The sequence below is a fragment of the Rattus norvegicus genome, chromosome 2, assembly GCF_036323735.1.
Source record: "Rattus norvegicus strain BN/NHsdMcwi chromosome 2, GRCr8, whole genome shotgun sequence".
In the NCBI taxonomy this organism is placed as follows: Eukaryota; Metazoa; Chordata; class Mammalia; order Rodentia; family Muridae; genus Rattus; species Rattus norvegicus.
In genome coordinates, this window is record NC_086020.1 from 203738192 (window position 1) to 203765890 (window position 27699).

The window sequence follows — 27699 nt, forward strand, 5'->3', positions numbered from 1 at the left end:
AGATGAGGTTGTTTGCAGCTAACCATTGGACTGAACAAGAGGACCCCAATGGAGGAATTAGAGAAAACACTAAAGGAGCTGATAGGGTTGGCAATCCCATAGGAAGAACAACAATATCAACAAAAAAGACCCTGTTAGAGCTTCCAGGGACTAAACCACCAACCAATGATTACACATGGAGGGACTCATGACTCCAGCCACATATGTAGCAGAGGACGGCATTGTCCAGCATCAGTAGGAGGAAAGCCCTTGGTCCTGTGAAGGCTTATTTCCCCAATGTAGGGGAATGTCAGGGCATTTAGGTGGAAGTGATTGGGTGGGAATGGGAGCATCCTCATAGAAACAGGGGAAGACAAAGACTATACATGGACTGACCCTGGACTCTGACCTCATAGGTAGCAATGCATATCCTAGTAAGAGCACCAGTGGAAGGAGAAGCCCTGGGTCCTGCTAAGACTGAACCCCCAGTGAACTAGACTGGTGGGGGGAGGGCGGCAATGGGGGGAGGGTTGGGAGGGGAACACCCATAAGGAAGGGGAGGAGGGAGGGGGATGTTTGCCCGGATACCGGGAAAGGGAATAACACTTGAAATGTATATGAGAAATACTCAAGTTAATAAAAAAAAAAAAAGAAAAAAAAAGAAACAGGGGAAGAGGGAGGGGGTATGGGACAGGGGAAGGAAAAGGGGATAACATTTGAAATGTAAATACATAAAATATCCAAGAAACACAAAATTTAAAAACAGTCTCAAAATCCTTTCAAATATATCCAACTTAGGTCACCTTTTCTGACTTCTGCAATCGAAATGTGTGAAACATCTTATCTTCCTTAAGATAAAACAATTTTTCAAAGGATACTGCAAGTACATCACTAAACAACATGAGCCCTATCTGATGGAATTTCTTAAGGAAGAACAGATCTTCCCTCATCTCTTGGTAATTTAAATTTCTTGTCTACTCATATATTCTTTCGTATTTTTTTATTTGTTTCAAAAATTACAAATCAATATGAGCCATCTATCACATAACAACCAGAATAATCAGACACACTACTGGTGATTGCGAAAATAAAACCAGTTCCCTCACTGACTCAATTCCTCTCGTACAAAGATCTGAAAAATATTTTTCTACATCATAAATCTTTCTAAATTTTCCAACGGTTGCAAATTTCCTGGTAAATTTTAAAAGCTCACAAAGTGTCATATGAAGAGATTTCTCAAAGGATTTCTGAAAACCTAAAAATGAAAATACATTTTTCTATTTCAAAATTATACATTTAAGGAGTCAATACTTAAAGTAAGGAATTCCCAATATAATTTACAAGGCCTGTTTATTGTTGTTATGCACAAAAAATATCAAGCTGATTTATATTATAATAGAAAATAGAATGTTATGCCCAAGTTTAATAAGAAAACCCAAAATACTTTTATTTTATTATTTAAAGTGTTACATTCCCATTGCTATGTTTACTAAGTAAAACGTGGCTGCCATGCTGTCTGTGTCTTATACAGAATATGTCCTTCATTTCTAATTCATTAGAGTTACGTTTTCTCACCTTTATTGAATAGGGAAAAGAAAAATTCAATCCTCTCTAGTAATGATATTCATTTGCTGATCCAAAAATAGTTTTCACATTTATCTCATAAAGGACAAGAACAACTGAAAGTTATCCAGTGGTAACATTCCCCACACCACACAGCTTCTTTCTACAAGTCAAACAACAATGGAATAAGGTTAAATGTTAAAGAGGGTTATTTGAAAAAAATAAAAAAGAACTAACTATTAAGCAAGGAAAACCCCTACATAAACCATCATAAGTATTTAAGTGAGAAACAATACTTATTCTTGAATAACAAAAATATAGAATACAAAAGACTGCTAATTACCAAATGATTGAATTTTTCAGTTAAATATTTGCTGTAAAGACTGTAGATTCACCTGCAGCTGCAGACATGACACATATATCCTACTTACAAATTTTCCTAAAATTATACTACAATACTATGGACAGAATTTCAGCCTAATACAGCTAAAATCTGAAATATGTCTATTGATGACCTCATCAAGTGGCCTTTGTATCTCTGTGAGCAACTGATAGGACAAAGGTCAATTTAGTTTCAGCCCACTGTGGCTGGGAGACCTTTAAAGAGTAGACTTCAGCAGTTGGTGGACTCTGGCAGATGATGCAGAAAAGGGAAAGGATAAACTTGGGAATATTAAACCACCAAGGCCTCACCCCTAGTGATCCCTGACCCCAGCTAGGCCTGTCCATTAAAGTGTTCATAGCTTGTTTCAATGTGTCCAATTTGGGGATTAACTGTTAAAATTATGAGTCTCTGGAAGATATTTCTAATTTAAATAATTACACTCATGTTGCTCTTTACAGCCACGTGTTCCTCTCCTTCATAACCATCTGGAAATTAGTAGCCTTTTTTAAATTCTATATATTAAGAATTTTTATCTCTCAAGAGCCTTATACAAATGTAGTTTCTTGCTGTGATAGCTCTGGAGGTCTATTTAGGCTGTGTCCCTGATTAATAGTTAACTACTTTTTGCTCCTAAGTAATATTCTGTTCTATGTATGTAGAATACTTAACAATTTGTTTGAAGAGACAATCTGGTGTAAGCGATTTTGGAATAGTGCTCTAACAGTAGTGTAAACATCTGTGTACATGATTTGTGTGACCATCATCCTTTCTCTCATAGCATTGCCAGACTTGCAACTGCTAGATCACAGAGTAGTAGCATTATTAATATACATATATATGTTACATATTTATTATATATTATTAAATTTACCTTATCAATTTAGTCACAATTTTTAAGAGTTTATGTAAATAACAAATCTATAGTTATTATCTCAAATTTCTAACAATTAGTATTATTTCTAACTCTCCTAATGTCATAGTGCCATTCATAATTAACAAGTTCCTGATGTTGCTGGTGAAATCAAGCCTCTTCAGCTGCCAGCTATAGACAGCTAAAGTCCAGAGTATAAAGAGTTCTAGTTTATAATTTATAATATTGATAATGATTATGTAACTAGTTTATGTATTTACTGTACTGTGTTATGATGTATGCATATATACATGGCTCACATGCATACACACATGCAGGTTTTTCTGTAGTTTTCATTGTTGTTGTTTCTTCCTAGGTAAAACTTGCATTTAGCAACTAGCACAAGCGACCAGCTCTCAGATACTGGTTTTGGATTTATGGCAACTGGTAATCTTAGAGGGCATCACTTCTTTGTTCCCACAGGTTTTCTTTCAAATTTGGCTATACTATAAATTGCTGGTCTTTTAAATGTGCAGTTTTTATATTTTAGAGAAATAAAAATATTTCTTAAAATAGTAACTAATTGGGTTGACTATATATTAACTCCTTTAGCTTAATAACAATTATTTCATAATATACATATTAATTCATTACATTCTGAGAATATATAATCTGTAGTTATATCTCAATGAAGTGGAAAGAAAAATGAATATGCCAAATTTTTAATTGAAAATAGACTCTTCTCTCATACAATACACCCCAACCACAGTTCCTCCTGCCTCCACTTCTTACAACTAGCCTCTACCACAGCTTCTTCCCCAGAAAAGCACAGGTGTTCAAAAGAGGACATCAAAACAGGAGAAAAATAAAAGATAAAATAAGGTAAGGCAAAAACCTTTCTATTGAATCTGACCAAGGTAAGCCAATAGGAGGGAAAACGTCTCAAGAACAGGCAAAAAGGGTCAGAGAAACACTCATTCCACCTTTTAGGAGTCCCACAAAACCACAGGCTGACAGCCTTAACACACATGAGGAGGAGCTGTACAGACATATGCCGGCCCTCTACCACCCCTTCAATGTTCTTTATGAATAGGCTTATAACCTGTGAAAACAGGTTTAAATCTGACAAAACATGGTGACATGATATTACAATAATTTTATTGTGTGGAGAGAAATGAAATAAGAACTTTATTAAAAATTCATATACAAATGGTGAGTCTGTTTAACATAGGTATAACCATGAGGTATTTAGAAAGAAATGTAACGGAAGTTTTAAAAATTCACATGTCAAGATTTCAGAAAATATGAACAAGAAAAATTAAAGAAGGCATAGACATGACATAGTGGCCTGATAATTGAGTGAGTTGAAATAAGGATAATAATTCTTCAACAATTATTCTGAATAACAAATGTCATTGGAATGAAAATCCTATCAAGGAATTTGGTAGATATTGTCAAACTGATAATAAAATACTGATGATTACAGTGCTGGAAGATGTAAGTATCATGGTGGATTACACCAAGACTTTGAGCAATCAAGAGACTGAGAAATGATAATTGCCAAGAATTTAATAACATGTTCTACATATTGGGCATCAGAAGAGCCATGACTTTATAGAACAATCCAGTCTTGGAAGAAAATAAAATGAAACATAAAAAGGAAATTATAAAATAAAACTGGAGAAGGTGATTACATTCAAAGACATGCCCTTAATGATCTACTCTCTAGATAGTGCTACCTCTAATAGTGTATGTACTAAGAACTCATGAGTTCATTACTTCATCAATGACAGTGCCTTAGTTATTCAGTTACTTTTAAGTAATATCTCTAGCTGAGTGCGAAGCCTTATCATATGGGTCAGTTAGGAAAAATTTATACTCAAATTTGTTTGTTTTTGATTCAACTATAGAAAACATTTTTAGTCCAGTTGATATAAGAAAAGTAAAAAAGACAGAATAAACAAGGTCACAATTCTGACCTGAGGATTCTAAGATCAAAAATCTAAGAGATCTATTAGGTTTGTGGCTTCTTTACAAATGGCCCAACCCGTGTCCTCACTACTAAAAATGGAGGAATTAGAGGAGATAGAAACAAAATCAGAATATAGGTACAAAAATGTATTTTCAATAAAAATAGAAATGCATAAACATTTGACAAACCAGATATGATGGCATAAATCTTTTATACTAGGACTTAGAAGTCTAAGGAAGAAAGATTTCTGATAATCGGAGCCCAGACTGGCATACATGATGTGTTCCAAGCCAATTTGAACTACCCATAGCAACAGGCCATTTCAAAAGAATCAAAATAATAACAACCATAACAATTTAACATTTAGGACAATATAGCAACATTGAAAAGAAATGAATACTCATAATTGAGGTATATAAAGAAATTTTTCTCAAAATTAGCCTGTATAGAGCCATTATTGAAGCAGAGCTATGGTATGGAAGGGTTCATTACTTCATCTTTTCTACCTGTGGTATGGCTGAAATTTCTACATTAAAATGGTAAAAAATAAACAAATAAATACGTTTGATCTGTATCAAAGTAATGATTTATTTATCACAGCACAATGTGTTTACTTGAGAACTCAATAAAATTCTTTCCATTAAGAGGTAATTTATTTGGAGATTTCAAAGTGAAAACTCTACAAATTACAAATTTCTAGGTAACATTCAAAGCATCAGGCTTATAAATATGAGTTTTAAAATAAACCAGGGACTTCAAAAATATGAAACAATATATTTTAGACACTCTCTTCAATTTTACCCCAAACCTGTCTTGTTCTTTAGTTTAACTCACTTTGCCATAAAGTCAGTACGACAACACAGCTAAGAAACATTTAATGTGAACTGAAACCATCTACTTTTTATTCCGACCCTTATTAAACTTTCATATTAATGGCCTGTCAATTTAAAATGGATGCTCAAAAATGTCACATTATAGTCTTGGACTTTGGATACATTCCTATTGCAAGATATCTTATTACTTATTTATAGTTTATTCCTGACCTTCCAAAGTAACAAACTACCTACAAGACATATATAGGGACTTGGAAAGCAGCATGAATGTAGAAGGCAAAGGTATTTCAGAAGTCATGGAACTCAGAGATTTAATATTATAGACAGACCAATATTATAGATTTGCCAAAGAGATTCAGTGTGCAAGGTTTTCTACCATCTATTCTTCTTAAGCCTTTCTGGGGACTATGCTTATCCATCTAGCCACATGATATCTACATCTCCTCGCTTAAATTATTTCATTTCACTTTTGGCCCCAGTTGCTGGTTACAGGAATTGGTACATTTCCAATGATTATTAGATGTTGATAAAGTTTAAATTATAAAGCTGCTAACAACTGTGCTTTCTATCCTTTAGAAATGAAGTGATTGGCACTGAAAGCAGGAGATGAAACCTATTACCTAAATCAGAGATGTAAACCCTAGCAGTACTCCAGTCTATGAGTTCCTGTGACAGTGGTGTGTATTTGCTTACTCCACTACATTTTCCATTGCTCGTCAGATACACTTCCTTTTGGCTTTGTACAATTTAAATTTGGTATATGCTCTCGCAGAAACCTACCTAATGATCTGTATGTGTGTCATAAGGTCTTTGATCAAAGTAGAGAGTTATTTTTAAAACTGTCTGATTTTTTTCAATCCAGGAACTAATACTCATAAACACTTACTGAAATCAAATGAACTGTATCATGCTATGTTTTCTGGAACTATTTTACACATTTCGTATGTGTACATTACTACAATGGGATGGGTTCAGTAGAAGTTTCAGTTAATGAAAGAAGACATTGTATTTGCAACTGTTTGCACCACTGAAGGGTTCTCTCACTGAAAATGACATTCTGTCACATTTACTTCAAATTACAATGGCACAGACAAGATGAGTGATGACAATATGTGAAACTAAATTTAAAAATGTGGAATGCTAAAGCAGAGGGATGGGCAGCCTTTTGTGCATGATGTTATGCATGTTGGGTTTTTATAACATAAAAAATTGGTAGAAATCTCCCATAACATCATACTACCATATCAAACATATTCTAGGCAAAGTAAAAAAAAAAACTACTGGGCATCCTTTTATACTGTAAAGTTATGGTTAAAGAAAACAGAGGGTAGTGAATATATACAGTTGATTAAGACTATTTAATAAGAATTAGTACAGTTCTTTGCTGACTTGTTTGTGTTAGAAGAGGATTGAGGTTCACTCCTAGTTCCACATTTTATTGTTATGCTCATCATTTGTTTATTTCGCCATGTAACAATTTCTATGATATAGTTTCATTATTTTCACTTTTTGACCCATTTATAAGCAAAAGAAATGGAAACATTTTATTCATAAAGGATATATATTTACCTTTTTAATTTCGATGTAGTTTTATGTGTATACTTTGTTTTTACCAAACTATCTCATCATGAAGTTTAAGTGAAATTGGAGAAATGATCAAGTGATATTCACAAGAAAAAAATGACAAATTTTTTACTGATATGATTCTTTTACTTTATCTCCAGAAGAGATAAAATCCCCCAATATCAATGCTAGCTTGCAAGCTAGCCAGTTATACTCAACTGTGATCCCAGGGATCACCAATTTGTCACTTAGACTTCATAATAGAACACTGATTCTTTTTGAGTGTATATAGACATGTTCCATATCATTAATAATCAGGCCTTAATATCTTTGTCATTAGAAATGCAAACTTTTAAACAGTGTTGCACTATATTTCTTTTTACAGGAGGATCCAATACAGTGCCTAGCCTTTATTAGAGAGAGGAATGTTTCCATCATAATCTGAAAAGTTATTGAAGGAGATCAGTGGGCAAATTGGAAAAGCACAAGCTTGTAATGGGCTCCATAGCTTGGGCACCACTGAATCTTACTTTTGTGTAACCAAAACTTCCCATTCAAAACTAAGACGTTTCCTTGAAGAAGGAAATTCTGCTGCAATTCATTTCCTAGAACAAAAAATAATTACTCCTGTTTAAGTAGTAAGAACATTTGGATTCAGATGTAGAAAACACTGAAATGTACCTGAAATGTGACCTGAATCTATTCAGAGGACAGAAAACGAAGGCTTCCCTCAAAGTCAAAGCAGGTGGAAGCAAGTGAGTTTGAGCACACAAATGCAGTTCCAGAACACCTCAAATGCTGAGTTACAACAGACGACAGGCTGGCTTGGCTGTGCCACCTCTGAGTTTGCTTGCCTACATCTATGTTGTCATTGCTAACAGCTAAAGATAGAAATGAACTCAGAATCTTTTCTTCCTAGCTCTTTCCAAGCTTGAGAAAAAAAAAAAGGAAATTGCTTCAGGGCAACCAACAGAACCAATGTCCACATAGTTCCATAAGAAATTACGCTGGACTACCTTTCTTCCATCAAGGCCCCATTAAATGGCAATTTTCTTTAGTATTTGTTTCAATAATTTACTCCTTCCCATCATCCATTACTTTTTTTCTGATCTATTTTCTTTTTCCTGCACCTCTAGCATGAACTACTAACTGGTATATAGTGTTTCCAGTTAATGTTTCTCTTATTCACCTACTAAGGCAATGATTTAAAAAGAATTCTGTTCATGTTGCCTTCATTGTTTACTCTAGGATTGTTTGTCATGGGGTCAGCTAGACAGCTGAATGGCACATATCACTACTGAATGATGAATATGATCACTAAATGTTATTTCCAAAAGTTAGGAAAGAACAGTGCTTCAATACAGAATCCAAACGGAGGTGACCACCTGCTTTGAAATGCTAGAATCTCTCAGAAAGAGGTTGATTACCAAGAAAAGTCTTCATCACCATAGTAGAGTTCCAGATAGTAGAGTTATCACAAATGCAGTGATTCAAAATGAAATTCATTTATTATCTCATAGTCCTGTATGTCAAGTATCGATATTTAAGATCTCTGCTTACCACCTCAAATCAAGGCTAAAATCAAGTTTTCTGCTTGGATACAAGCTGTGGGAATTCGCAATTCTCTTCTGAGATTATTTATTTGTAGGATTTGGTGTCCTGCACTATTGGGACTACATGTAGACAAGTGTCAATGCTGGCTGGTATGCACGAATTGAGTAAGGCTGCTATATTCACAGTTTCCCAGTGTACTTACATACACGCACCACCCCTCCATACTTAAAGCCAGCAGTAAAAATCCTACCTCAGATTGATTTTCTCTCATGCTGAAATCTCTCTTGATCAAGAGCTTTACTTCTTTTAAGGATTTGTTTTGCTTGCTTTTGAAAGAACGATACACTGAAAATAATACACATCATTACAGATTGCTACGCCGTGTTATATATGATCATCCTAGAAGTCACTATCCTACCATACCCACAGGACCCCTTTTGAGATCAACCTGGGAGACACCATAGAATTTAGAATAGCAGAGTTATGTTATATAGTTTTCAAGATTTGGTAGGTATTCAGCTTTTTTAAAAATAATATTTTATTCACATTACATCCCAATCGTAGCCCCCTTCCTCCTCTCCTCAGAGTCCTGCCCTTACAAGTCCCTCCCCTTATATCCCTCTCCCTTTCTGTTTAAAGAGAGAGAAGTGCTCCTTGAGTACCAATCTACCATGAAACATCTAGTCCCAGAAGAAATAAACACCTTCTCTTCCACTGAGGCACAACCAGGCAGTCGAGGTAGAGCAAGAGAACCCAATGGCAGCCAACAAAGTCAGAGAAAGCCCCTGCTCCTATGGTTCATAGACCCACATGAAGTCCAAGTTACTCATCTGCTACAAATTGGGTTTGGGGGACTAGGTCCAGCCCATGCATCCTCTTTAGTTAGTGTTTCAGTCTCTGAGAGCTCTCAAGGTTCCAGGTGAGTTGACTCTATAGGTCTTCTTGTGTTGTTCTTGACAGCTTCAGCTCAATCAATCTAATCCTGTACTCTTCCAGAGGATTTCTAGAGCTTTGTGTGATGTTTGGCTGTGGGTCTCTCCATCTGCGTCTATCTGCTGCTGGATGAAGACTCTCAGTAGACAGCTATGCTACGCTCCTGTCTGAAAGCATAGCAGTGCCATTAATAATGTCTGGGGTTGGCTCACTCCCATGGGGTGGGTCTCACATTGGGTTAGTTATTGGCTAGCCGTTCCCTCAATCTCTGCTCCATTTTTCTCCCTGTGCATTTTGTAGGCAGGACAAATTTTGGATTGAAGATTTTGTAGGTGGATTGATGTCCATTTCCTCACACTGGAAGTCCCACTTCTCAATTCCAGTAATTCTGATCATCTGTTGTTTTACTTCCTATGATTTTACTTAATATTTATTAAGATAATAACGTTCTTTGGGAGCATATTTTCCATTCTAGCTTTATCATGTATCGAGGTATGGAAGAGAAAAGTGAGTTGATGACTTCCACTGAAGCTTAAATCTAGACATTAGCTATTGAGGGACATGATTGTCCATATTTTGAGTGGGTGATGCTGTCTTCAATATTGAGAAAGAGAAAAAAATTGAATATGAATATAAATTTACCCCTCTGCCTTTAATCATGTTCCTTAACTTACCCCACAGGATAACAGCTACAGAAGGGAAGAAATTTTGATGGCAAAAGTAAGTATGGTTCTTGAAAGTTGTAAGAAAGCCTTCTGTGCCCTTGAAAATAATGATAACAATAATAATAATAACAATAATAAGATAATAATTTATTATGTGCATTAAGCTGCATAACTAGAGTCAAAATCCCTATGAATAATGAAAGTGGATTACCTGATAATGCCTGTTGAAGTGTTTTATACAGATATAGCATATTAACATAGACTTAAACATAGTATATTCAAACTGTTGTCTAAATGAAAGAAGATGAATCATAACAAGCATGTGCCTCAGACCAAAAATCCTGATCCTTCAAATTTGTGCATATTTTTCATATACTGTATACTATATAGAATGGTTACAGAAAAATAACACACAACATCTAAATGTTGTATTCTGGCAGATAATCCCAAATTTTAGGAACCATATAGTGATAGTGTCTAAAATTTATATCTACTACAATTTGTCTATTATTACAGAGAAAAATAATTATACCTAAATATTCTTGATGAGGGGAAGTTCATCTATGTAATGAAAACTACTTCTTTAGACAAATTTTGTGTGTTGTCTCAAACCCTAGCATGCAGTTGTAAACTAGAGGTTCACACGTGGTTTGCAGAACGGGAAGGTGAGAAAGCACACTGTCAAATAATGTGTATGTGCTGTAGAAACCATTGATGAAGTGTGTGGGGACCATTAATAAAATGTGTTGGGGAGGGGATCATTTATGAAGAACGTCCCCGATTGTGGTTTGTAGTTAAAAAGTAGTCTCTAACTGGAAACTAGGTTTTCTTTTTCTTTCTCTTCTTCATTTACATATGAACAATCCTAAGTTCTTCTTTCTTTTACTCATTTCCATTTAACTAATGAAAACAATGTTTTTGAGGGCAGAATATAGACTGAAATGACTTTGGCATCCTTTTAATGTGTCCTTCTGGGAGCTAACGTAATTATTCCTTATGAAGATACAATTTGATAAGCTTCAAGCTAGTGTGATGTTCTTCCCTTTTATGTTCATTCTTTCTCTGTTGCTATGTCCAGGTCAGAAGAATGTTTCTGTATTTTTTCCTTTCCATTTTATAGTTGTGAAGGTGACTGTCTGCCTTTGGCAAACTTTATACTTATTAATCTTTTTAGCATATTTAATGAGCATCACCCCTCACCTTTGGCTTCTGTAGCTCAGACAATTTATTTTAAGAGTCTGGTTGTCATGTGAAGAAAATAATGCATGCTAGCTCCAATTATACTTGCAAAACAATGGGTTATGCATATAGATAAAGTAAACCTAATAAGTATTTATTTCAAAGAATATGGGCATGCAATATTAATTTACTCATTTTTATTTCTACTTTGTACACATGAGATATACTCTGGTAATAGATCTGTGTTCCTGAGTTCTTTTCTAAACCCCCAATTTGTAATCTTTCATTTGTTCCTATTTTATAAATCTAATCATGATCAGTCACTAATTTCTAATGGTAAAAGGTGACAAACATTTATTCTAATACAAACATTTTGAAATTATTTTTTCCCTGCATCAAATAACAAAAATTACAAATTACAATCAGAAATGGTATATGAAGTGAAAGAGGTATGTCTGATTATTTGTGTCCTAAGGGTTTTAGATTGGATTAAAATATCTAATATTCAATCAAAACAGTTTGAGTCTGGATGCTTCATACACCTTGAGAGGTTTGACGAAAAAATGCAGACATTCCAACCGTTCTTTGTGTTCATTTAATGTTTACCAGCAACTCGAAGTCCTTAAGGTAATATGATACATTCACAAAATATTCCATCACTTTTGAAGATCATCCCCCAAAGAGGAAATTCAGATATATCTCATATCTGAGACAACATTGCCACCTTGTGGCAAAATTTTCGCATTATTTTTATTTCTTTGATTATGTGTTGTAGAAAACACTATGATGTGAAAACAATAGTTGATCTCTAAATTTTATAATTATTCATTAAAAATAATATGATTTTTACTTCCTGAATGAAGCAATATTCATCAGTGTTTTAAGACTTTATTCGGTTTAATATATTGTCTAGAGCTTTATATAAATTCGTGAATAATATAATTCTGAGTTTTGCCAACTACTATTTGAGAATCTTTCAATCAAATAGAAAGACGAACAGAACCAAGTTAGAGACACACAGAAAATAAGAAGCTGAATGTCAAAAACAAAAACAGGAGAAAGTTGTTTTTATTAACACCTCTTTACAAAAAAGTGTAAATGGCATATGGATACTTTCAGCAATTCTCAAACTAGGACCAAATCATCAGAGAAGAAAAACAGTTTTTATTCTCCCAGAATTCTTTAATAAGTCTATAATGAAGATTTCAAGAAAAATTGGAGAGAAATAAAAGCATTTCTTTTACTTAAAATATTTGTTTTTAACTATACATTTATTATCTATTATTCTAGAAATTAAAGATTTTTTTCTGCGCAGTAAAGCAATTACTACTAAAAATGAAAAGAATAGAAACAGTTGTGGCTGTACTTATATTAATTAAAATTAAAGGCTACTTTAAAAATATTTTAAAGTTTTGTACCTTTTAAAACATTTTACCCAGGAGTTTTATTGTCAAGCTATCACTTAGGACTGGGCTCCACAACAATACACTGACGGATTGTGGTTTTCTATAATGCTGTCAGCTACAAATAAAAGATTCTTTGATGAGGGGTGAAAACTATACTTATCTGTGGCATAAGTAAAAAATATTAAGAATATAGTGACGGAAGGTGCTGGCTTAATAAAATAGTGGTTATAGGTTCTCCTCTGAGAGCCATGATTCCACTCCCTTGGGAAGTTGGCTGTTTCCGGTACCAGGCATATTTCCCTCTTGTTACATTCAAGGTTAATGCACAGGGACTTTACAACACTCAGCTCCAGAAGAGATGTGTCCATCAAATTCCTTTCCTCTGCGATTGGAAATCCTGTCCAATAGGAGGCTGAAAGGTGTAAGAGACCAAAAGACTAGAGGATACAAAGAGTCAAGTCGCTATAGCCACGACAGAGCTGCAGTGCTTAGGTAATTCACAGCGACTGTAGCCGCGTGCACACATAGCCAGCAGAGATCTGTACAGAGATCAGATGGGCTCCCAGAAATGAACATACATACTTATCCCTAACACAGAAGCCTTCTCCAATTACTAGCTACTTGTGAATGAAAAATTAGTTTTCTTAAAGGACTGTCACTGGAAAACCACCCATACTTAGGAATAGGCCCCATGCTCCACAATAGCCAATTCAAAATGAACTCAGTAGCATCCTTGTGGTTCTTTGTCTTATAATGTTACATCAAGAGCGGTGTTTTATTTTGTTAGTTCCTAGTATATATATTATGGCTCCACATTTTGGGTGTTTATGGGATCTCTGAGTGTGCAAACATGTTTGTTCCTGCATCTATATACATTGTTCTCTCTCTCTCTCTCTCTCTCTCTCTCTCTCTCTCTCTCTCTCTCTCTCTGTCTCGTTTCTGTCTCTGTCTCTCTGTCTCTCTGTCTCTCTGTCTCTCTCTCTCTCTCTGTCTCTCCCTCTATCTCTGTCTCTTTTAGTTTGATGTTTGTCATATTCTTATTTCTCGGTTTTACTTATATTATTGGATTATATTTTATTAGTATTCCTAAGATTCCTGTCTGCTTTCTAAAGAGAAAAGATATGGCTCTAAATGTAAGAGAAGATGAGAAAGAACTGAAAGGAACAGGGGAAGAAAAAACTGTAAGTAGAACATGTTTGAAACATACTGAGATTAGAAATATTGATGAAAAATTAAAATGTTTAATTCAATGACTCTTCATAACTGTACAACATACATTGGTCAGTGAAAATAAAGCTCTATGTTTTCAAAAAGCTTAAAATTTTAAGAAAAAATGAAGAAGTGCTTTGTAATTCCTTTATTTTCACTGATCAATTTATGGTATGCTTATGTGAGATATGAAAGAAAAAGATTACAGAAAAAATGCAAAGAATATATACATATATGTATATATATTATTAAATAGTATTTTTGTCAAAGAAATTTCCTAGCATGTTGCTATTATATTTAGAGGAATAATTATAATTCATACTAAATAATTACATTATTATAGTGGTATAAATTAAGGCTTTGTATATCAAGCTTAAGTCTAGACCAATAATTAACATTGATTACTGTTAAGGTTTATATGTGACATGTCAATTACAGAATCATATATTAGGCCATAGCTACTAGCTGATGAGCTTTCGGTAAATTGTTGCATCCTTGCCAAGTCCAGCATAGCCATGGTAGGGATGGCGTGACATCAGGGAAGACAGCCATCAGGGTGTGCCACCCCACAAGTATTGATAGTTGTTCTAAGCATACAACTTAGTTGTATAACATTGTGTATATTTTCATGTTCCTTCATTGACAAATGTCTTCTTTGCCAATATTAGTGACCTCATGATAATCAGAGACCACACGAGTCTTGGAAGCAAGGATGTGTCTAATTTCTCAGCAAAATAGTAGACCGCTGTGACCTTCAGGACAGCCCTTCAGGGTGTGGGAAAGAACACTGAAAATATGAACTTAAAAATACATCATCTCTCTACTTTGCAAAATATAAGAATTCAATATAAATTGTATAAAGAGCTTCACAAACCTAAAGGAACAGAGGCAGCTGCACCGAGTCATCTTGTAAGAAAGATAGTAAGAATAAAGAGATTTAGAAAGTGGTGAGCACAGAGTAAGATCCCATCCAAATAAGTATTTTGTTTATGCTTGTGAAGGCAAGCAGTTTCCTGTGTCCGAGGTAAACCTGGTACAGAGGAATGCCCAGGCACGGTAAACATTGAAAGTTCAGAGTGGGATCCCTCCCAGCTACCTTATTGTCTGTTCTTGTGCTTGGTGTTTCATTCTAATTATCTAGAGGCTGGGGTCCTGGGATGGTAATTCATGGGTAATCAAAGGGAAATGGCATAATCACTGAATTAATATTTAAATATCTGACTGAGCTTTGGATCTGAAAGAGATGAGCTATCCAGAGTTTTTAGAATAGCAAGAAAAAGCTGTTTCAAACAGAATATGGAGAGAGCTGTCTGAAAAGTTGTCTCAAGCAGTATATCGACCATCAGCTTGGACCCATGATTTGGCTTGTAGTCATTTGTTTCTGTGCTTTGAGACACCCATTCCTTAGAACACCTCTCCAAGTCAAGCTGGTCCTTGGTACATTGTCAATGATATTACTTTATCATTGGATTAATTTCTTGATGAATCCATGATATGATGGCATTGTTGAGAGTTGGTGATAGGGAGGAACGTTGCCTAATTAAAGGAAATAGGTCACAGAGATTCTGCTCGACAATGATGAGCCTTGTCCCTTATGTTTCTAGGTTGCCATGGTGCACAGCTCTGCTCTACCCCATCATCCTTGACCCAACATTGTCCCACATCACAGGTCAGAAACTGCAGACACAGAAAATTATAATCTGAAATATTTGAACTACAGAACAAAAAGAAATTCTAACTTCCTTAATTGTATCTCTGAAGTGTTGGTCACACTTGTTTTCAAAGCTTCTATACATATAAATAAAAACTAAAAGTAAATCTTTTTTCTCTTTCTGAATGCAAGCAAGTTATAAAAGTTCTTGCTTATATCAAGAGAAATTAAAGTTCTTCTGCCCAGGAATCCAGTCCTGGTACTCTCTTTGAGATTACTGTGCTAAAGTAGATGGTAGATGAGCAACACTATTAAAATCTTGGCTAATTATTTTTCTTCTCCACAGTTATCAGCACTCTAAGGGAGGCTTTTTTATGGTACAATCTCATGTGACACTAATCATATCATACATTGTTCAATAAAAGTAAAGGAATAACAAGATTTCTCCATTTTTTTTCAAATTTTAAGCTTCTTGAAAACAGAGCATTTTTTACTCACAGACCACTATATGTTTCACATTTTTAAAGATTCATTGAATTAAACATTTTAATTCTTTCATCAATGTTCTTATGTCTCAAACATGTTAAACACATTTTTCCTACAGAGGAAATAAGAAATTCAGCTACCATTAAAATTGAGGGAAAATCATTTTTTACATGAGTCTTTGATGGAAAATAACTGTTGTTCATACATTGGTTGTCTTATGTTTGAGCCTTAATCATGACTTTAAAATAATCTTTTAGGACATTTATCCCCTGAAGATGGCTAGATATCAATTTCTTTCCTGTATCCTATATTATTTTATGAAAGGAAATTAAAGGAATTATGTTTTCCCCTAGGCTAGATTAAGCAGACATGAAAGAGAAAAAGAAAAAAATTCATTATGTAGGTTGGAAGAATAAAGAACACTTTCCCCTAGTAATTTATACATTGAAGAGATGCTTTTTCTTTTGATGATAAAAGACTATTAGAAGGTAATAGCATAAGGTAAAATGTCTAGAAACCATCAGACAATCCGAATGAACCAAGAGGAAAAAATTAGGTCTGGTTTTAACAAGTTTAGTTTGTATTGATGATTTATAATCTAACTGTATTGATAACAATATAAAATTCAAATATACACATTCAGAAACATAATAATTTTAAGTTTAATAACAAAATGGCTTAATTGAGTAGAAACAAATACAAGTATAAAATAACTGAAATTTCAAAATTACACAAGACCTTAGATTTCTATTCTTTGTGTGTGTGGGGGGGGGTCTTTTATTGGATATATTCTTTATTTAAATTTCAAATGTTATCCCCTTTCCTGCTTTCTTCTCTGGAAATCCCCTATCTCATCCACACACACCTGCTTCTATCAGAGTTCTCCCCCACTTACCAACCCACTCCCTCCAGGCTCTCCACACTGACATTCCACTACACTGGGGCATCAAGCCTTCATAAGATCTAAGGACTCTCTTCCCACTGATTGCAAACAAGGTTATACTCTGCTACATATATGGCTAGAACCATGGGTTGCTCCATGTGTACTCTTTGGTTGGTGGTTTAATCCCTGGGAGTTCTGAGGGGCCTAGTTGGTTGATATTGTTGTTCTTCCTATGTGGTTGCAAAACCCTTCAGTTCCTTCAGTTCTTTTTCTAACCCCTTCATTGGGGACTCCATGCTCAGTACAATAGTTAGCTGCGAGCATCCACCTAAGTATCTGTCAGGGTCTGACAGAGCCTCTCAGGAGACAGCTATACCAGGCTCCTTTTAGCATGCACTTCTTAGGAACAGCAATAGGGGTTTGTTTAGTGACTGTATATGGGATGGATGTCCAGGTAGGGCAGTCTCTGGATGGCCTTTGCTACAGTCTCTGCTTCATACTTTGTCTCTTTATATCCTCCTGTGAGTATTTTGTTCCTCCTTCTGAGGATTGAAGAAAACACATTTTGGTCTTCCTTCTTCTTGAATTTCATGTGGTCTGTAATTGTATCTTGGGCATTCTGAGCTATTGGGTTACTATCCACCTCTCAGTGAGTATATATCATGTGTGTTCTTTTTATCACTCAAGTTGACATTGTCTATTTCCAACCATTTGCCTAAGAATGTCATGAAGTCATTGTTTCTAATAGCTGAGTAGTACTCCATTGTGTAGATGTACCACATTTTCTGTATCCACTCCTTCATTAAAAGACATCTGGGTTCTATCCAGCTTCTGGCTATTATAAATAATGTTACTATCAATATAGTGGAGCACTTGTTCTTATATTTGGAGCATCTTTTCGGGAATATGCCCAGGAGTGGTATAGCTGAGTCTTCAGGTAATACTATGTCCAATTTTCTGAGTAACTTCCAGACTGATTTCCAGAATGGTTGTACGAGCTCCCAGTCATATCAACAATGGAGGAATTTTCCTTTCTCCACGTCCTTGCCAGCATCTGCTGATGCCTGAGTTTTTGTCTTAGCCATTCTGACTTATATAATGTGGAATCTCTGGGTTATTTTTGATTTGCATTTCCTAATGACTAAGGATGTTGAACATTTCTTTAGGTGCTTCTCAGGAATTAGATATTCCTCAGTTGTGAATTCTTTGTTTAGCTCTGTACCCCATTTTTAATAGGGTTATTTGATTCTCTGGAGTCTTACTTTTTGAGTACTTTGTACATATTGGATATTAACCCTCTATTAGATGTAGGATTGGTAAAGACCTTTTACTAATATCTTGGTTAAAATTTTGTCCTATTGCCAGTGTCCTTTGCCTTACAGAATCTTTGCAATTTTATAGGGTCCCATTTTTCTATTATTGATCTTAGAGAATAAGTAATTGGTGTTCTCTTCAGGAAATTTTCCACAGTGCCCATGTGTTTGAGGCTCTTCCCTCACCTTTTTCTTCTACTAGTTTGAATGTATCTGGTTTGATGTGGAGGTCCTTGATCCACTTGGACTTCAGCTGTTTATAGGGTGATAAGAATGGATTGATTTGTATTCTTCTACATGCTGACCTCCAGTTGAACCAGCACCATTTGTTTAAATGCTATCTCTTTTCCATGGACAGTTTTAGCTAATTTTGTCAAAGAGCTAGTGACCATAGGTGTGTGGGATCTTCAATTCTGTTCCACTGATCTATCTGTACCAATACCATACAGGTTTTTTTTACTATTACTCTGTAATACTGCTTGAGGTCAGGGAAGGAAATTCCCCCAGAAATTATTTTTTTATTGTGTATAATTTTCACATTCCTGGGTTTTTTGTTATTCTAAATGAATTTCCAAATTGCTCTTTCTATGTAAAGAATTGAGTAAAGATTTTGATGGGGATTGCATTGAATCTGTAGATTGCTTTTTGGCAAAATGGCCATTTTTACTATATTAATCCTGCCAATCCATGAGCATGGGAGACCTTTCCATCTTCTGAGATCTTCTTCAGTTTCTTTCTTTAGAGACTTGAACTTCTTGTCATACAGATCTTTCACTTGCTTGGTTAAAGTCACACTGAGATAGTTTATATTATTTAGAAGTATTGTGAAGGCCATTTCCCTAATTTCTTTCTCAGCCTGTTTATCCTTTGAGTAGAAGAAGGCTACCTGATTTGTTTGAGTTAATTTTATACCCCAACACGTTGCTGAAGTTGTCTATCAGGTTAAGTAGTTCTTTGGTGAAACTTCTGGGGTCACTAAAATATACTATTTTATCATCTGCAAATAGTGATATTTTGACTTCTTCCCTCCCAATTTGCATCCCTTCGATCTCCTTTCATTGTCTAATTGCTCTGGCTAGGACTTCAAGTCCTATATTGAATAAGTAGGGAGAGAGTGGGCAGCCTTGTCTAGTCCCTAATTTTGGTGGGGTTTTTTCAACTTTCTCTCCATTTAGTTTGATGTTGGCTCCTGTTTGCTGCATATTGCTTTTACTATGTTTAGGTATGGGCCTTGAAGCCTGATCTTTCAGGCACTTTTATCATGAAGGGGGTGTTGAATTTTGTCAAATGCTTTCTCAGCATCCAATGAAATGATCATGTGTTTCTTATCTTTGAGTTTATTTATATAGTGGATTATGTTGATGGCTTTCCTTAAATTAAACTACCTTTGCATTCCTGGGATGAAGCATACTTTATTGTGATGGATGATCATTTTATTGTGTCCTTGGATTCAGTTTGCAAGAATTTTATTGAGTATTTTTGCATCAATATTCATAAGGGAAGATTGCTCTGAAGTTCTCTTTCTTTGTTGGGTCTTTGTGCAGTTTAGGTATAAGAGTAATTTTGGCTTCATAGAAGGAATTTGTTTCTAATTTGTGGAATAGTTTGGACAGTATTTGTATGAGGTCTTTTATGAAGGTCTGATAGAATTTTGCACTAAACCCATCTGGTCCTGGGTTCCTTTCGGTTTGGTGATTTTTAACCAAAAGTCATCAAAAAAGATAAGAAACATGCTTCATATTCATCAAAGAAAAAATATCTACCAAGATGAACTCTTAATCCTAAATATTTATGCTCCAAGTGCAAGGGCACCTACATTCATAAAAGAAATCTTTCTAAAACTCAAATCATACATTGCACCTCACACAATAATAGTAGGAGATTTTATCACCCCATTTACATCAATGGACAGTCCATGGATGCCAAAATTAGAGACATAGAGAAACTAGCAGAAGTTATGAACCAAATGGACTTAACAGATATTTATAGAATATTCCATCCTAAAACAAAAAGATATACTTTCTTCTCAGCGCCTCATGGTACCTTCTCCAAAATTGACCATATAATCGGTCATAAAACAGGCCTCAACAGATACAGAAAGATAGAAATAATCCCATGCATCCTATCAGATCACCACGGAATAAGAGTGTTCTTCAATAACAACAATAAGGAAAGAATACACGCATGGAAGTTGAAGAATGCTTTATTCAACGATAACTTAGTGTAGAGAGAAATAAGGAAAGAAAGTAATTGCTTCTTAGAATTTAATGAAAATGAAGATACAACATACCCAACTTATGGGACACAATGAAAGCTGTGCTAAGAGGAAAACTCATAGCTCTGAGTTCTCGCAAAAAGAAACAGGAGAGAGCATATGTCAGCAGGTTGACAGCACACGTAAAAGCTCTAGAACAAAAAGAAGCAAATATTCCCAAGAGGAGTAGAAGGTAGGAAATAAACTCAGGGCTGAAATCAACCAAGTCAAAACAAAAAGGACTGTACAAAGATTCAACAGAACCAATAGCTGGTTCTTTGAGAAAAATCAACAAGATAGATAAACCCTTAGCCAGAATAACCAGAGGGCACAAAGAGTATGTCCAAATTAACAAAATAAGAAATGAAAACTGAGACATAACAACAGAATCTGGGGGAATTTTAAAAACCATCAGATCCTACTACAAAAGCCTTTGTTCATCAATACTGGAAAACTTGGACGAAATGGATAATTTTTTAGACAGATACCATGTACCAAAGTTAAATCATGAACAAATAAACCATCCAAACAACCCCATAACTCCTAAAGAAATCGAAGCAGTCATTAAAAGTCTCACATGCATCTTTCTTATTTCTGACATCTGAGACACCTAAAAATCCCATTAATCCAAATCATTCCTTGATAGAAAGTAACCATCAAAAAATGTCCCAAAGTTCCTTGTGGATAAGATGCCTATGTCTCAGCTTTATGGTTTTCAGTATTGTACTTTGTCTTTGCTTTTGTTTCATAGCCTATCTTTCTCCTCCCACAGACATCAAGAGTGAACAAACAACCTGCATATATTCAGTCTTCAGTACTTCCTTTAGACTTACTGTTGCAGGTTCTTTGTTTCCCTAAAACTTTTTCAAATTATGGTTTCTTTATCTGAAATCTAAATGGTTGAGTCCACAAAGATGGCAGTGGTAATGACCTTTCCAGTATAACATCTTGATTTTAGGTTATGATTCTTTTTTTCATTAATTTATTTATTGTTTACTTTTACCCCTATGGAAACCTCTTCTCCTTCCATTCCCATACTCACAAATCCCTCCTGCCATTGTCCCCACCCTTCTCCTAATTGCAGAACAACTTCAATACCACTCCACCCTGAAACATCAAGTATAGCAGGACTAATCTTAGTGTCCTCTCCTACTAGGGCCGAAAGAGATAATCCAGCTACAGAAAGGGGATCCAATGTCTGGCAACAGTCAGAGCCATTCTCCACTTCATCTGTTAGGGAGCCCGCATGAAGACCAAGTTATACATCCACTACAATTATGCAGGGGACCTATATCCAACCCCTGCATGTGATTGGTTTGTGGTTAAATCTCTGTGAACCCCCAGGGGCCCAACTCAGTTGATTCCCTAGGATTTCTTTTGGTGCCTTTACCCCTTCTACTAGCACAATCCTATCCCCAATTCTTCCCAAGGGATCCCTGAGATCTGCTTGATGTTTACCTGTAGGTTTCATCATCCGTTTATATCATCTGCTGGATGAAACCTCTTAGGAGATATTTATAATAAGTTCTTGTCTGCAAGAATATGTCTAACAAATGCTTTCTATAATTCATCCTGTTTCATATAGAAAGCAATTTGAATATAACATGTGTTCAAATCTATGATAGTATACTATCCATGTATAAAACACTTTCTTTTATAATGATTTTCCAACTAATTGCAAAAACTACTTATAAACTAAGTGTTGTTGGACATATTCACAGTATAGTTGCAGTCTCCTTAAATGTGCTGTGAACCATGAAAAAGTACTTTCTAGTGACAGTTCACTAAGCATTTAAAAGTAAGTCAGAAAATTAATGCTATCTACTTCAATTCACCTAACAATTCTAGGAAGTTTATAATATACTATTTATAAAGCTGTGAAAGCCACAGTTGTGGATAGATCTACTAATAGTATTAAAAATGTTTTCAACTACTAACTAATCTTATAAATATGCAATGTTTGCAAGGTAATTTAAGGTCTACAAAACCCAAACTGTCTGATTATTTTTAAATTCCTCTCATTTTCTTATTCAATGATTCAGTTATCAAAGTATAGTTTCCTGGAAGTATTTATTTTCTTGACTAGCACTCAGATAGATATCCTGTTTCAATATTGAAACCACCAGGTCACTAATGCCAAGGGAACCATTTATCCTTACGTGCTTTTGCACCTATGCTTCCTATTCTGTACCCCATTCTAACTCAACTGTTTTTGTCTCTATGACAAATTCTAGTTCTAGCCTTTGAAGTAACTTACTATTCCCTTTATTAGCATTTTACCTTTGTGTATCTTTCTGTCTGTTCAGTATCTTCTGTTTTTCTATTTTGACTTTAGCTGGTTGTTATACTTTAGCTAGTTGCTGGAGATCAAGGAATCTCAGGAATATTGGCAATAACTCTAGCATCAAGCCATATTCATAGCCCATTTTCTTTTTCACTTTAGAAGTAAAGCCCTATCTAGGTCTCACTTACTATTTAAATATTGGAACATTTCCATATATTAATTATGAGTTATGTATTATTTATATTATGATTATGTTATATTTGTAATTATATAAACTAGTTTTGTTAAATCTAAATGTATATTATATATATATATATATACTTGCCCTCAGAATGTTCCCATTTGTTCAAATGTGAACAAATGACCATCTTTATTCTGCTTCATTCATTGCCAATTCCTGTTACTACTAAATTAATGTTACTGTTTTATTAACAAATATTAATTTCATATAATAATGTGCCTTCACACATCTGGTATATTGTTGTAATGAGAATTTTAGTTCAGAGAGATCTAAAATTTAAAATTTAATTTAAAATTTAATTCATACTTAAGCATAAATATACCTTTATTGATCATTATAATCAATGAGCTTTTCCAATAAGAATAAGTTTGTCTAACCTTGCATTTTAAAACTACATGCTTTGAGGCACAAGGAGTTCTTGGCAAGCATGTTTGCATTCTGCTTTTTGTGGGAGCATTTTCTCTAAAAAAAACATCGCTGAGATGATTGAGAAGTAGTACCAGTCAGCAAGAGGTCAGAAGAACAAAGTGGATGAAGCAAAACTTCATGCAACCATTCTTTTATTTTTTTTAAGTACTGGTGTATAATGTATTGGGAACTGTCATGGAGAATTGAACATTTTCTCCTGGTACTATGACCTGCATATGCTGCAGTGTTTAAAGCATCACACTAATTTCCTGAGCAAATTTAATGGCTTCACATGCAATGGCTTCAGAAATCAGCAGTGGATCAAATTGTTAGCAAGCCACCCAGCAAAGATCAAAACCTTTCTTCTGGTGTGTTTACTTTGGAAAGTTTCTTGGAGCTTCTTCCTAGCCCCACCACTGAACAGGTCATTGCCAGTTGTTATCTTGAATACACTTTTCTTTGAACCTCAAAATCCTATTGAGAAATGCCATTGTTTCCCTGAATAAGAGAAAAATGAAGAGACCTAGGGTAGAACCAAACTTGATTGGAAAAAGGAATCAATGAAATCATTTCAAATGATATTCTACTATATTTATAGATTGGTCACTTGTCTAGTTATCATCAGAACAAGTTCCTTGGGCAGCAGATAGGAGAAGGTGCAGAAAGCTACAGTGAGACATTATGTAAAAATAGAGTTGAATCAGAGTTGAATCAGATGCCTTCTCTTGGCGCTTGGGAACTTCAGAAAAGAGGAACAGGAAAGACTGTAAGAGTAGGAGAGGATGGGAGACACCAAAAGAATAATGTCTTGCTTGATTGACTAGGCAAGTCATGTATGAGCTCACAGGGTCTGAAGTGGCAAGCATGTCACCTGTAAGAGTCTTCACGAGGTCTTCTGAACTTATCCTACATGCATTACCATGGAGTTTTTGGGGGCCTCCTAACAGTGAGCATGTGCTGTCTCTGACTCTTTGTTGTTCTTGGGACATGTTTCCTCCTATCAAGTTGTCATATCTTGCCTTGATATGGGTTTGAGCATTGTGTTATTGTGTCTTCTTTTGTCCTGTTTGGTTCTCATTTTTGGAGGCCTGCTCTTTTCTGAAGGGAAATGGAGGGAGAAAGGACTGAGCCTCGGGAAAACAGGATGCAGAGAAAATCTGGGAGGAATTAGGGGAGTGGAAAATGTGCTCGTGCTTGAGATATGAGAGGAAAAAAATCTATTTTGAATTCTAAAAATATTTGAATACTTTAGTACTAATATATTTCTCAAGGAAAATGTTAAAATTTGCTTTTGATCTCCGATTTCAGTATCTATAAAATATTATTGCAATGCCCTATAAAAATTAAACTAATAATAAGTCATTAAGTAAAAGTACATACAAAGATAAGATAATTGCATTGATGAAGAATATATGCCAATATCAAATGGCAAATTTCAACAATGAACAAACTGCAGTTATTTTTGTTGAACCTATTTCATATTTAGTTCTAGCATATTCACCTCTATTGCCTTCTTACCTTCTTCCCCACTCCTGCTCTTACAATTCCTGTACCTTAGTAGTCCCTCTTCTACTTTCATGGCTTGTATTCTTTGTTTTGTGAGCCAGTGCCTCTTATTAAGATCGCTTATGGGAGGATTTATAAATATTTATATAAGCACAATGCAAGTGGTTAAATATTACTAAAAAAAGTCTTTTTTCCCTATGAACCATTAACTCCATATAAATCCCCAAAGTGTGAGGCCATGATAGATGGTCCCTTACCCATAACAGGATGTTGACATATTTAATGTAGCAAATATTAGTTTATGTAATCACAGTTACCACATTTTAAAGTGTAATAGCCATGTCATGTAATGTGTTCTCAGATATTTGAATTATTAAAAAGATTAGTCTGCCTTTTGTTGTTTCTTTGGTTTTCTTGTTTGTTCATTTTTCAAATCATAGCTTCTCTATGTAACCCTGGCTGGTCTCAAACTCAGAACCTGCCCCTGCCCAAGGAGTGCTGGGATTAAAGACATGTGCCACAAACATGTGGCATATAGATTTGCCTTTCTTAGTAACACTTTTATTCTTCTTTATGGTTTTCTCAAATAATTATGTTTTAAAAAATAATATTTGATAAATAACACAGTGACAATGTTTTTAAATATTTTTCTAAATAGTTATTTGAGATTTGTGCCCCCATTGAAAACATTGCAAGTTCCTTATTTAATATTTTACCTACAAAATCTCAGAAATGTGAGAATCCTGGCACTGTCCATGAACTCACCATTCCAATTATATGCAAAGAATTTCCGTAACTTTTTTCCCACTGTCCCTAACATTGTGTTGTGCTTGCACAGCATTCATCCTAGAGCAATAAAATCTAGGACAGGGTGACAGGAAGCCTCAACATAATTGGCAATATGTCAGCATTTTTCTGGTTGACATATGATGAAGCGCTTGACAGCAATAAGAGAACATGGGCGAATCTGACCCAGTAGCATGCACAGTATTCACACAAGGCAGATGATTAATTATATGAGCTTGCCACAACTCCCAGAATAAATCATTTTTTTTCAAATTAATCCTGCCATGTTTTCAAAATTCAAAATACATTTATTAAAATATAAATAGCTCATATTCAACTCAGGAGAATGTAAATGATAAGTGCCTGTTTTGACACTACTTCCCCTAATCTGAAAAGGTTAGTAGTTAAAACAAGTATTTACTTCTAGGATTTATCTGACGTTGGGTATGTCATAATGAACAGATGTTCATTTGGTTTATGATGCTTGTAAATGAGCAAACAACAGCACACTGCTATCTGGTAGAGCTTCTCAGTGGATCTCAGCATGGCAAAGTGTGTGACTTCAAAGACATGTTGGAGATGTCACGTTGTGTATGTTAACCTACTGTCACAATAAAGAATCTAGTATCATGAGAGTAAAATGACACTCTTGTGAGAAAAATGTTGTGTGTAATTTTAAAAAAAGACACTTGATCTATTTTGGGAACTCTCCCCAAGCTCTAGGCTATGGTCTGAGAACCCGAGAAGAGCTGCCGCCATTGCGCCGTCTAACTCAGCTCCACCATGCCTAACGTTGCCAATCCTCCCCAGTCTCACTCAGCTCTGCCACTTGAAAGCTGGCATTTTACAGAGAACGCAGCCTGTTCCTCTGGCTGGCTTTATCAAACACCCTCCCTGAAAACGCTCTGAGCTGCTAATCACGTGCTAAGGCGAACCACCCTGGCTGCCTGCTCTCTTCTCCTGCTCCCTTTAGACCCAAGGAAGGAAAAAAACTAGAGACTTTTATTTTAAGACTTACCGGATAACTCAATGGCTGGAATATTTCCCATCCTAATCTTAACAGTAGCCTTTTCCATTCTCCTTGGCCACAGCCAGTGACAGAGGCTACATACTATAGGTGCTTAAGATACCTACATTTCTGACGCTTCCTATCTTTATCACAGCCTGGTCCTACTCCCCCATCCTTCTTGTGTCACCTTCTCTTCATCCTTGAACCTGGAATCCTACCTTTTCCTCTTTGCCCAGCAATTAGCTCCTGAAGTCTTTATTATCACAGTAAGACACGACACCAACCCTCTGTCAGTGGTCAAGATGCCCCCAAGTGAAACACCAAGACACAGATGGATGCAAAAGCAAGAGATTTATTTCTTAGTGCATCAGGTCCTCCTTCAATTGGTCCCTCAAGGTGAGTAACTAGAAGGTGACTTCAAATGGCTATTATAAGCAGTTTCTATACTTTTTAGGGGCACAGGTCACATCAGCAAGTTTACAGTTCAAACTTATTGGTTAAGCATATTGACCTTCAAATCTATTGACTAGCAAGCATCAGCCTGTACATCCTGAGAATTTTCTACTCAAGAATGTTTCTGTGTGGGCAGAATGGGCTTGGCCTAAGCCTCCACCTGAGGCAGGAATCTGGAATCTAGCCTAGCCTTTCCTAACCAAGTGGGTGGGTGTAAAACTGAAAAAAAGCTCCTAGAATTCTTCAACATAATCAAGAAATAATTAGGGAACCAGATTTTCGTATCAGCACCCCCCTACAGAAAAGCATTACCCCTTCCCAAAGTCCCAATATG